The sequence below is a fragment of the Myodes glareolus genome, chromosome 18 (assembly GCF_982192425.1).
Source record: "Myodes glareolus chromosome 18, mMyoGla1.1, whole genome shotgun sequence".
In the NCBI taxonomy this organism is placed as follows: Eukaryota; Metazoa; Chordata; class Mammalia; order Rodentia; family Cricetidae; genus Myodes; species Myodes glareolus.
The window spans coordinates 4,082,757-4,095,905 of NC_142043.1; positions in this window are offsets into that span (position 1 = coordinate 4,082,757).

The window sequence follows — 13,149 nt, forward strand, 5'->3', positions numbered from 1 at the left end:
TGGGGTAAGGCATTCCTTGGAGAATCAATAAGGTCTGACAGGACCAAGTCCCCCCTCCCCTCCTCCCCGTAGCAAGTCTAAGCAAGATATCCACCATAGCAAATGGGCTTCAAAAGGCCAGGTCATACACCTGGGATAGGTCCTGGTGCCACTGCCAGTCAAACAGATCAAGCTACATAACTGTCACCCACATTTAGAGGGCTTAGTTCAGCCCCATGCAGGTTCCTCAGCTGTCAGTCTGTAGTCCATGAGCTACCACTAACTCAAGTCAGCTGTCTCTGTTGCTTCCCTATAAGGCTATTGTTCACCATTGCTTATATGGTCCCTCCTCCCTCTCCTCAACTGAACTCCAGGAACCCAGCTCAGTGCTTGGCTATGGGTCACTGCATCTGATTCTGTCAGTTAGTCAGTTACTGTATGTATAACATTTAGGGTAGTCACTGATCTGATTAAAGGGGAAGACCCTTTCAGATGCCCTCTCCAACAATGGTAGGAGTCTTAGCTGGGGTCAACCTTGTGGATTCCTAAGAATTTCTCTGATGCCAGGTTTCTTCCCCACCCCATAATGTCTCCCTCTATCAAGATATCTTTTTCATTGCTCTCCCACTCTGTCCCTCCCCAAACTTGGTCTTCTTGATCCCTCATGTTCCCACCCACACCCCCTTCCTTCTACTCCTGTCCCAGTTTACCCAGGAGATCTTAATTACTTTGCTTTCTGGGCCCCTCCATGTGTGTCCCTCTTAGGCCCCCCCTTTTTTTATCTAACTTTTCTGGTATTGTGGTTGGTTATCCTTTGCTTTACATCTAATATCAACTTATGAGTGAATACACACTGTGCTTGTCTTTCTGCTTCTGGGTTACCTCACTCAGGATTTTTTTTTTCTAGTTCCATCCATTTCTCTGCAAATTTCAAGATGTCATTTTTTTTTTACCACTGAGTAGTACTCCATTGTGAAAATGGACCATATTTTCTTTATTATTCTTTGGTCGATGGGCATCTACATTGTTTCTAGGTTCTGACTATTACACATATGCTGCTACGAACATAGTTGAGCAAATGTCCTTGTGGTATGAGTGTGCATCCTTTGGGTATATGCCCAAGAATGGTATTGCTGGGTCTTGAGGGAGAGTTCCAATTTTCTGAGAAACTGCCATATTGATTTTCAAAGTGACTGTACAAGTTTGCACTCCCACCAGCAATGGAGGAGTGTTCCCCTCGCTCCACATCCTCTCCAACATAACCTGTCATCAATGTTTTGATTTTAGCAATTCTGATAGATGTAAAATGGTATTTCAGAGTAATTTTGATTTGCATTTACCTGATTAACCTGGAACTTTCTATATAGACCTGACTGGCCTCAAACTCACAAAGACCACCCTGCCTTTGCAGAGATTACAAGTGTGTGTCACCATGCCTTGTAGTCGGAGGCTGCTCGTTCATTCCTGGCTGCCCAGACTTGAAATGGTTACTCAGAAATTATATTAATTAAAACACTGCTTTACCTTATGCATATTTCTATCTCACTCTTTTATCTTAAATCAACCCATCTCTATTAATCTCTGCATCACCACGAGGTCGTGGCCTACCAGCAAAGTTCTGGCTGGTGGCTAGCATCTTTCTCCTCTGGCAGTTACATGGTGTCTCACTCACTTCACCTTCTTTCTCTCAGAATTCAGTTTAGTTTTCCCTGCCTAGCTCTGTTCTTCCCTGCCATAGGCCAAAGCAGCTTCTTTATTAATCAATGGTATACAGAGTGGAATCCCACATTAACGCCCAGCAAACATTTGTTTGTTTCTTTGAGACAGAGTTTTTGTATGTAGCCCACAGCAACCTTGAACTTGAGATCCTCTTGCCCTAGCTTCTGGTATGCCAGAATTATAGGTGTGTACTACTGCAGCCAGCTGCCAGAATTGCAGGTGTGTGCCCCTACAGTCAGCTGCCAGGGTTATAGAAACCATGCTTTACGTTACTTCACTCTACTAGAAGTTGCCTGTGTGCTCTTACAATTCGATGTTTAAACAAATTCTTTATATTCATTCTGATTTTAAATGCTTGTTAAGATGCTACTCATTGCTGTTTTTTAAAAAAGTATTTCCTTTCGTGAAATTGTGAAAAAAAAACAATGAAGATTATTCTCCCCTCTTCTGACAGGTAACCTTTAAATCTGTCTTCTTGCTCTGTGTTTACAATTTCTCTATCTCAGAAAGGGTCAGAGTCCAGAACTCCAGAGAAATCTGTAATTATAAGTAATCATTGTGTCTTCTACTGTAATTACTGCACTACTTTTGAGTTCCTGTGTGTTGTTTCACGATCCCTCCTGACACCGACAGGATGGAAGATGTTTGGTACAAGCTCCTAGAAATAAAGCAGATAGATTTCTTGAAAGTGTTTAATTATCTGACCCAGAATGACTGATACAAGAATTCAGTTTGCTCAGGATGTCAGTATCTACCCTGTCAGACATTGTTTCTTCTCTAAGAAACGTGGCTTAATTTACATCAGCTTTTCCCTCATTGTAACCTCCATTTTGATGGCTTGTTTCCCCAGGTTCTGAAAAATTCTGATGCATTGTTGGAGAAGCGTGTTTCCTTTCCCAACACCCTGAGATTATTTGAAACATGGTATTTGAATTTAATTTTTGAAAACTCTGTACATTTTTAAAAAATCAAGTTTGTTCTTTAACAGCTTCATACTTGTGAATAAGGTATTCCCATTGCTCTTGCCCTCACTCTCTTGTGTCTCTCTCTCCCCCGCTCCCCCCATTTAGTCTACTTGACGCCTTCCTACATCCCTATCTTTTATTTTGTTTGTGTGTCTCTGGGTTTGCCCAGCGGCTTATGTGTGGCCATGGTTGAAACTATTCACTGCAGTCTGGCATGGTTCTCTGCGGGTGTACAGCTGGAGATGGTGCCTTGCCAAGGAGAGGTGTCTTCTCCAGAATTTCTATGGATAAAATCTGGGAACCAAGGTGTCTGGCCTGGTTCATTACTTGGGAGAAAAATAAAACCACACAGACTGGTTTAATATTCTATGTCTTTTCTAGGCTTGGCAAGTAATTATTTTTCTTTCTCTTCTTACATTTTCATCTATTCTCTAAGCTCAAAATTTTAACATTCAAAAGATACTCAAATTTGTGTCTTCAGTTATTATCTGAATCCAATTACATGCTTTTACTTACAATACTGTTAATACTGTATTTTTCTCTATCCATCTAAACCTAATTTTTCTATATACATTTATTTATAAAACTAGTCATCATACACACACACACACACAGAGAGAGACACGCAGACACACACACACACAACACACACACACACACACCCCATAATAAATCACCCTTGATTCTTTACCTACACCTCATCTCTTCTAATTCATTAGCAGTTTATACATTCTGATAGATTGCTGGAGGTTGTTCATTTCTACCACCACCTGCTTCCTTGGTCTCTCCTGTGAACTGTGTTCTAAATGGGAGTTCCTGCACCATTCTTGCCCCGCTGTCTTCCATAACTGTAACCTGTAGCCTTACTTCTAAGCTGGGGTCTCCTGTCAAACCTACAGAACCCCATTGCTTTAATTTAAAGAGACTCTTAACTAATAGGTTTGTGGTGTGGCTTGCCTACTAATTTAAATAATTTTCCCACTGTTGTTATAATATACAACCAAATTTGAGAACCACTGTCCTATTAGTACAAGACTAGTAAATTACTCCCCTTTTTAATTTTTCCATGCTCTCCAATTGACGATAAATGCTGATTTTAACATTCTTGCCTCATGTTTTGAGTTCTCTTGGCACCAAGGCTTTGTTGATGTTTCTGACCCATGATGCACCTCCAGCCCTTCATCCACTCGGTTGTGTCTTTTTTTTTTTTTTTTTTTAGTAATTTTATTAAATTATAAAAAGTTTCCATTTACGCCCCTCCTCCCAACGCCCTCCCACTCCCCCCTTCCCTCTCCTCCTCCCTCTTTGTCCCCAAGGGCAGTCAGGGTCTCCTGCCCTGTGGGAAGTCCAAGTTCCTCCCCCCTCACTCCAGGTCCAGGAAGGTGAGCATCCAAACAGACTGGATCCCAAAAATCCAGTATATGCAGAGGAAACCAGTCCCAGTGTCATTGTCAATGGCTTCTCGGAAAGACTGCAGGCCAGCCACATTCAGAAAATCCGGCCACATTCAGAGAATCTGGTTGGATCACATGCTCGTTCAGTCACGGTCCATCTGGCCTTGGTAAACTCTCATTAGATCCGACCCCTTGTATCAGTGGGTGATAGTATCCCTCGCAGTCCTTCGTCATTTTCTTCCTCCTTCTGCTCCTCGTTTGGATCTTGGGGGGCTCAGTTCGGTGCTCCAACGCGGGCCTCCATCTGTATCGTCATCCAACGCCAGATGAGGGATCTATGGTGATAAGCAAAATATTCATCAGTATGGTCACGGGCCAAGGCCGGTTCAGGCACCCCCTCCTCTGTCCAGAGAACAATCTGGGGATCTCTCCTTGGACCTGGGATCCCATATATAATCAAGTTTCCTGTAAACTCTAATATGACTCCCTTAGTTGAAATATATTCTTCCCTGATCCCACATTCATCCTTCCTCCCTTCCCCCCATCCCGGTCAACCGAGCTTTCTCCATTCCTCCCCTACTCCCTTCTCTCTAACCCTCTCCCCTTCCAACAACCCTCTCACCCCCCCATGCACCCAAGGTTACCTGGGACTCTTGACTATTTCCTACCTCCTGGCGGATAGCTAAATAATCTTCATCAGGTTCGTCTTCTTATTTAGCTTCTCTAGGATCACGAATAATAGGCTCAAAGACCTTTAATTATGGTTAGAATCCACTTATGAGTGAATACATACCGTGTTCCTCTTTTTGGGTCTGGCTTACCTCACTCAGTAAAGCGTTTTCTATGTCCATCCATTTGCATGCAAAATTCAAGATGTCATTATTTTTTACCGCTGAGTAAAACTCTAATGTGTATATGTTCCACACCTTTTTTAACCATTCTTCTATTGAGGGGCACCTAGGCTGTTTCCAGGTTCTGGCTATTACAAATAGTGCTGCTATGAACATAGTTGAACAAACGCTTTTGTAGTATGTTTGGGCATCTCTAGGGTATATTCCCAAGAGAGGAATTGCTGGGTCCTGAGGGAGGTTGACTCCCAGTTTCCTGAGAAACCGCCACACTGATTTCCAAAGTGGCTGCACAAGTTTGCATTCCCACCAACAATGGATGAGTGTTCCCCTCATTCCACATCCCCTCCAGCATAGGCTATCATTGGTGTTTTTAACTTTAGCTATTCTGACAGGTGTAAGATGGTATCTCAAAGTGGTTTTGATTTGCATTTCCCTGATCGCTAAGGAGGTTGAGCATGACCTTAAGTGTCTTCTGGCCATTCGAAGTTCATCTGTTGTGAATTCTCTGTTCAGATCAGTACCCCATTTTTTAATTGGGTTAATTAGAGTTTTAGTGTCTAGTTTCTTGAGTTCTTTGTATATTCTGGAGATCAGACCTTTGTCTGATGAGGGGTTGGTGAAGATCTTCTCCCAGTCAGAAGGCAGTCTTTTTGTCTTACTGACAGTGTCCTTTGCTTTACAGAAGCTTCTCAGTTTCAGCAGGTCCCATTTATTCATTGTTTCTCTTATTGTCTGTGCTGCTGGGGTCCTACTTAGGAAGTGGCCTCCTGTGCCTATATCTTGTAGACTACTTCCCACTTTCTCTTCTATCAGGTTCAAAGTGGACAGATTGATGTTGATGTCTTTAATCCATTTGGACTTGAGTTTTGTGCATGGTGATAGATATGGATCTATTTTCATTCTTCTACAGGTTGACATCCAGTTATGCCAGCACCATTTGTTAAAGACGCTTTCCTTCTTCCATTGTATACCTTTAGCTCCCTTGTCAAAAATTAGGTGTTCGTAGGTTTGAGGGTTAGTATCTGGGTCTTCTATTCGATTCCATAGGTCGACTTCTCTGTTCTTATGCCAATACCAAGCTGTTTTCAATACTGTAGCTCTGTAATAGAGTTTGAAGTCAGGGATAGTAATGCCTCCAGAAGTTCCTTTATTGTATAAGATTGTTTTGGCTATCCTGGGTTTTTTGTTTTGCCATATAAACTTGATTATTGTTCTCTCAAGGTCTGTGAAGAAGTTTGATGGGATTTTGATGGGGATTGCATTGAATCTATAGATTGCTTTTGGTAGAATTGCCATTTTTACTATGTTGATTCTCCCAATCCAAGAGCAGGGGAGGTCTTTCCATTTTCTGGTATCCTCCTCAATTTCTCTTTTCAAAGGCTCAAAGTTCTTGTCAAATAGGTCTTTCACATCCTTGGTTAGAGTAACCCCAAGACATTTTATGGTGTTTGTGGCTATCGTGAAAGGTGATGTTTCTCTGATTTCCCTCTCTGTTTCTTTATCCTTTGTGTATAGGAGTGCCACTGATTTTTTGGAGTTGATCTTGTATCCTGCCACGTTACTAAAGGTGTTTATCAGCTGTAGGAGTTCTTTGGTAGAGTTTTTGGGGTCGCTTATGTACACTATCATATCGTCTGCAAATAACGAAAGTTTCACTTCATCCTTTCCAATTCGAATCCCCTTGATCCCCTTATGTTGTCTTATTGCTATTGCTAGAACTTCAAGCACTATATTGAAGAGGTATGGAGAGAGTGGACAGCCTTGTCGTGTTCCTGATTTTAGTGGAAAGGCTTTGAGTTTCTCTCCATTCAATTTGATGTTAGCTGTCGGCTTGCTGTATATTGCTTTTATTATATTTAGGTATGATCCTTGTATCCCCAGTCTCTCCAACACCTTTATCATAAAAGGGTGTTGAATTTTGTCAAACGCTTTTTCAGCATCCAATGAAATGATCATATGATTTTTTTCTTTCCGTTTATTTATATGATGGATTACATTGATAGATTTGTGTATGTTGAACCATCCCTGCATCTCTGGGATGAAGCCTACTTGATCATAATGGATGATTTTTCTAATGTGTTCTTGGATTCGGTTTGCCAGTATTTTATTGAGAATTTTCGCATCGATGTTCATGAGTGAGATTGGCCTGTAATTCTCTATCTTGGTTGTGTCTTTGTGTGGTTTTGGTATTAGGGTGACTGTAGCTTCATAAAAGGAGTTTGGCAGTGACTTTTCTTTTTCTATATTGTGGAATACATTAAGGAGTATAGGTATTAGCTCTTCCTGGAAGTTCTGGTAGAATTCTGCATTGAAACCATCTGGTCCTGGGCTTTTTTTGGTAGGGAGATTTTTGATAACAGCTTCTAGTTCTTCACGACTAACAGGTCTATTTAGATTGTTCACCTGGTCTTGGTTCAACTTTGGTATATGGTACTTATCTAAAAAAATGTCCATTTCTTTTACATTTTCCAACTTTGTGGCATATAAACTTTCGTAGTAAGATCTAATGATTCTCTGTATTTCCTCTGTGTCTGTGGTTATGTCCCCCTTTTCATTTCTGATCCTATTAATTTGCAAGTTCTCTCTCTTCCGTTTGATTAGTTTGGATAGGGGTTTGTCAATCTTGTTAATTTTCTCCAAGAACCAGCTTTTTGCTTCATTGATTCTTTGAATTGTTTTCTGTGTTTCTATTTTGTTGATTTCAGCCCTCAGTTTGATTATTTCCAGTCTTCTACTCCTCCTGGGTAAATCAGCTTCTTTTTTTTCTAGAGCTTTCAAGTGTGTTGTTAAGTCTCCAATGTGTGCTTTCTCTGTTTTCTTTAGGTGGGCACTTAGTGCTATGAACTTTCCTCTTAGCACTGCTTTCATTGTGTCCCATAGGTTTGAATACGTTGTGTCTTTGTTTTCATTATATTCAAGGAAGACTTTAATTTCTTTCTTTATTTCTTCCTTGACCCAGGGGTGATTTAGTAGTTGACTGTTCAACTTCCATGAGTTTGTTGGCTTCATGGGGGTACCATTGTTGCTGAATTCTAATTTTAATCCATGGTGATCTGACAAGACACAGGTGGTCACTAATATTTTTTTGTATCTGTGGAAGTTTGCTTTGTTACCAAGTATGTGGTCAATTTTCGAGAAGGTTCCATGAGCTGCAGAGAAGAAGGTATACTCTTTCCTATTTGGGTGGAGTGTTCTATAGATGTCTGTTAAGTCCATTTGATTCAGTACCTCCAGTAAATCTCTTATTTCTCTGTTAGGTTCCTGTCTGATTGACCTGTCCATTGGTGAGAGAGGAGTGTTGAAGTCTCCTACTATTAGTGTGTGTGGTTTGATGACTGCCTTGAGTTCTAGAAGAGTTTCTTTTACATATGTGGGTGCCTTTATATTAGGGGCATAGATATTCAAGATTGAGACTTCTTCCTGATGAATTGTTCCTGTTATGAGTATGAAATGTCCATCTCCATCTCTTCTGATTGATTTTAGTTTGAAGTCGATTTTGTTAGATATTAGAATGGCCACACCCGCTTGTTTCTTAGGTCCATTTGCTTGGAAAACCTTTTCCCAACCCTTTACTCTGAGTAGGTGTCTGTCTTTGTGGTTGAGGTGTGTTTCTTGTAGACAGCAGAATGTTGGATCCTGTTTTCGTATCCAATCTCTAAGTCTGTGCCTCTTTATAGGTGAGTTGAGACCATTGATATTAAGTGATATTAATGACCAGTGATCGATGACTCCGGTCATTTTTTTGGGTAGTAGCGTGTATGTGTTTTCCTTCTTTGAGTTGTGCTTGTGGAGGGTCGATAGATGTCTGAGTTAATGTAGGCAGTGTTGGGAATGTTGGATTCCTTGGGTTGTGATTTTCCTTCTAGTATTCTCTGTAAGGCTTGATTAGTAGCTACGTATTGTTTAAATTTGTTTTTATCCTGGAATATTTTGCTTTCTCCGTTGATAGTGAACAATAGCTTGGCTGGGTAAAGTAGTCTGGGTTTGCATCCATTGTCTCTTAGTTTCTGCAGTACCTCTATCCAGGACCTTCTGGCTTTCATGGTTTCCATAGAGAAGTCTGGTGTAAGTCTGATAGGTTTACCTTTATAAGTTACTTGACCTTTTTCCTTTGCAGCTTTCAATATCCTTTCTTTAGTCTGCATGCTTTGTGTTTTGATTATTATATGACGAGGGGATGTTTTTTTCTGATCCAGTCTATTCGGTGTTCTGTATGCTTCTTGAACCTTCATAGGAATATCGTTCTTTAGGATGGGAAAGTTTTCTTCTATAATTTTGTTGAGTATATTTTCTGGACCTTTGAAATGCAATTCTTCTCCTTCTTCTACTCCTATTATTCTTAGATTTGGTTTTTTTATTGTGTCCCACAGTTCCTGAATGTTTTGTGATGAGAATTTGTTGGATTTGCTGTTTTCTTTGGACAGAGTGTTTAATTTCTCTATTGTGTCCTCAGAGTCTGAGATTCTTTCTTCTATCTCTTGTATTCTATTGGTTAAGCTTGTTTCTGAAGTCTCTGTTCGTTTACCCAGATTTTCCATAGCCAGCCGGCCCTCGGTTTGTGATTTCTTCATTGACTCCATTTCAGTTTTCAAATCTTGAACTGTTTCTATTACCTGTTTGATTGTTTTTTCTTGGTTTCCCAGAATTTCATTTACGGATTTACTCATTTCTTCAAACTTTTTGGTATATTTCTCTTCCATTTCTTTACTCATTTCCTCAATTTTTTTGTTATACTTATCTTCCATTTCTTTACGGCAGATTTTCACCTCCTGTTTAAGTTCCTCTATTATTTTCATAAAGAAGCGCTTAGAGTCAATTTCTTCTATTTCTTCTGGCGTAGGGTGTTCAATTCTTCTAGTTTCGAGCTCCCTGGATTCTGGCGATGTCATGTTGCCTTTCAGGTTGTTGGAGGAATTCTTGCATTGGCGCCTGCCCATCTCCTCCACTCTGGATGAAACTCCTCAGCACTTTCTGGATAGAACTCCTCAGCACTCTCTGGCTAGGACTTCATAGCACTCTCTAGATAGAGCTCCTCAGCCCTCTCTGGGAAGAACTGCTCAGCAGGGCAACAGAGCTAGCTGGTCTTCCCAGGACTCAGGAGACAAAGGGCCCGCAGCAGTGGGGGGAGGGGAGGGGTCCCTTGGAACACCGAAGACCCTGCTGCAGATGCTGGGGGGGGCTGTGCTCTCTTCCTGGGCAGTGGTGAGCACCCACTCACCTCTCTGGGAAGAACTGCTCAGCAGGGCAACAGGGCTAGCTGGTCTTCCCAGGACTCAGGAGACAAAGGCGGTTGTGTCTTTTTTGTGGGTTAAGCTTTCTTCTTCCCTTTACAAGTACACAATTCCACAATTGGTCCTGCAAGAGTTTAGGTACATGTTGCTTTTGGTTATTTTTGAAAATTTCTTTTTATTTTTGCAAAGCTACTTTACATCCTCTTTTAATAATGAGATGCAAGAGTGGGGATCCCATTTGATTCTTATCCAACTCCCCACTGTGGGTTTGAGAGAATTCCATCTTGTGGATGGATCTATCAGAAGCTGAGAACTACAGACACAGACATGTGAACCCGCTACAGGTTCTAGAAGAGAATCATCTCCAGTAGGAAAGAGAAATAAACATCTTTTTGTAAAAAAGGAAATGTTGCCTGTTCCCACAGTATGTAGAAGCTAAAATGTTGTTCTCACAGAAGTAAAGAATAGAATAATGGTTATTATAGTCCAGGAAAGGATATGTGTGGGAGGGAAAGAGAGGGACTGGTTAACAGGTTAAGGAATGAATTTAGATGGAATGAATGATGTCCACCTGTTATGTAAAATGGTAGGGTAATAATGGCTTACAATGTGTTAGGGTTTCTAGCTGTGAATAGACATCATGGTCACAGTAACTCTTATAAAGGAAAACATTTAATTGGGGTGCCTTACAGTTTCAGACATTTGGCTCATTATCATCAGGTGCAATATGGTGGCATGCAGGCAGATATGGTGCTGGAGAAGTAGCTGAAAGTTATAAATCTTGACCTGCAGGCAACAGGAAGCTGTCTCAGTGTCACACTGGGTAAAGCTTGAGCAAAGAAGACCACAAAGCCTGCCCCACAGTGACACACTTCCTCCAACAGTAATCCTAATAATACTACTTCCTATGAGCTTATGGAGGCAATTACAGTAGAACTACCACAGACAATAATTAATTACTGTTAGAACTCTGAATGTGTCCAATACAAATAAATGAAATGTCTGAGGTATTGCATATGTCAGTCATTGTAATCTGATAATTTCATATTCTGCATATATATTGAAATGTCACATGGTAGCCCATAAAATGTACACTTACTTCATCAATTGATAGTAAATATGTAACTTTAGAAAGGAGTACATGGAAATGAATGTTTCAGACTTGTCTAAGAAAAACAGCAACAATAGAAAAAGATAGCCAGGTATGGTAGTACATATTTATTTTCCTAGGACATGGGAGATCAGAGGCTCATTAATTAAAAGTCATTCTGGGCTGCACAGCACATTCTACACATAGTGTAGGCAATGCATAGGGAGACCTTGTTGCATGAAAAAATAGAGGAGGGAGAGACATTTTCTTTCTACTACTGTGATAACTCTAATGAAATGCATTGGTGTATATAAAAGACACAGAAGCAGAAGAGGGATTAGTTGGTTAGAGGAAGGGGAAGTGGGGGGCAAGAGAGTGATGTTGAAATGACCAAAATATACTATGTACATCTATAAAAATGTATGGTTAATAAAAGACAATAAGAGACAAAAGGATTCTTGAGATGCAGACCACATTATATTTAATCTCCACAACAACTCATTAAGTTACCTATGTCTAGTCCAGTTTATTAATGGAAAAATGATCTCCAGAGAGATTAATATACTAACCTACTACTATCCACGTTAGAATACTATGCTAAATGTAGGAAATATTAGCTTGTAAATATTAAATTTTTGTAGTATCTTTACCATATGAATCTCTGCTCAAGGAAACATTTATTATAAACATTGCACTTCTGTAGGCAGAAACCTTAAGAACGGACGTAACCATTTATTAGTACTGGTGGTGAGTGGGATACACACGGTATAAAATGTAGGTGGTGGTGGCACCTGGCAGAGTTATTAACTGTTTTTGCATGTTTTTGGATCTGATAGGCTGATGTTAGGAAGAACTTATTAATACTTACTGTAAACAGGAGTCCCATCCTTAATTACAGCCCATTATTGAAATTTTGGTATGATTTTTTTTTAAAAAGTTATTATTATTTTTTTTATGTGAGTTTGTGTTTCACATTCACGTAAGTCTGTGCACTTCATACGTGCAATGCCCACAAAAGCCAGGCTAGGGAAGAGTGTAGTCTGGAACTGGAATTTTAGATTGTTGTGAGCGGCCATGTGAGTGCTGGGGATAGAGAGTGGATCCTCAAGAACAAGCTGTTCTCTGGATCACTGAGCTTCTCTCCAGTCCTGCAGTTTATTATTTAACAGAGCTTAGAGGGAATCTAGACACAATGTGTTTCCAGCAAATTCCCAAACTCAGCCTCAAGTCCACCCTGAAGAGCAAGAGGCTAAACTACCAGAGATGTAAATTTCCTTTCTTCTTAAAAACGGTTTGTTTTCCTTTTAATTGTGGATGTGTTTGAGGATGGGGTATGTGCATGTGAATGCTGGAGGCTAGAAGAGGTCACTGGAGTTACAGGCAGCTGTGTGCTGCCAGATGTGTGGCCTGGGAACTGAAATTTGGTCTTCAAGAACAGCAAGTGCCCTTCATCATTGAGCCATCTCCCCGTCCCTGAGTGACATCCCTGCAGTCGTTTGTAACAGGACACTACACAAAAGAAAATTCGTTCATACATTCAAGAAAAAAATCTGCATCAGAGTTCACATGGTTCCTTCAAAAGTTCGATGCTCTCTGGACTGACAAGATGGGAATAGAGTAAAGGAAGTTTCAATTCTCCTGTAAAGTTGATGAAAAATACATCCTTACACATGAATATTTTGAACCCTGTCTGTAGGGGCCAGAAGGGATGGGTGGTGGGGTGAGGGATTCATGTATAGTACAAAGGGTGAAAAGGAGAACTCTATACTGTGAAATATGTTCTCAAAATTCTAGCACAATGCACAAAAGCCAGATAAAAAAATGCCTTGCTACTCCACAGTAGAAACATCCTTGGTGAACATTGAATTTTGAATTTTTTTTTTTTATTTTGGAAAACATGCCTACTTCTTTTTAAAATTA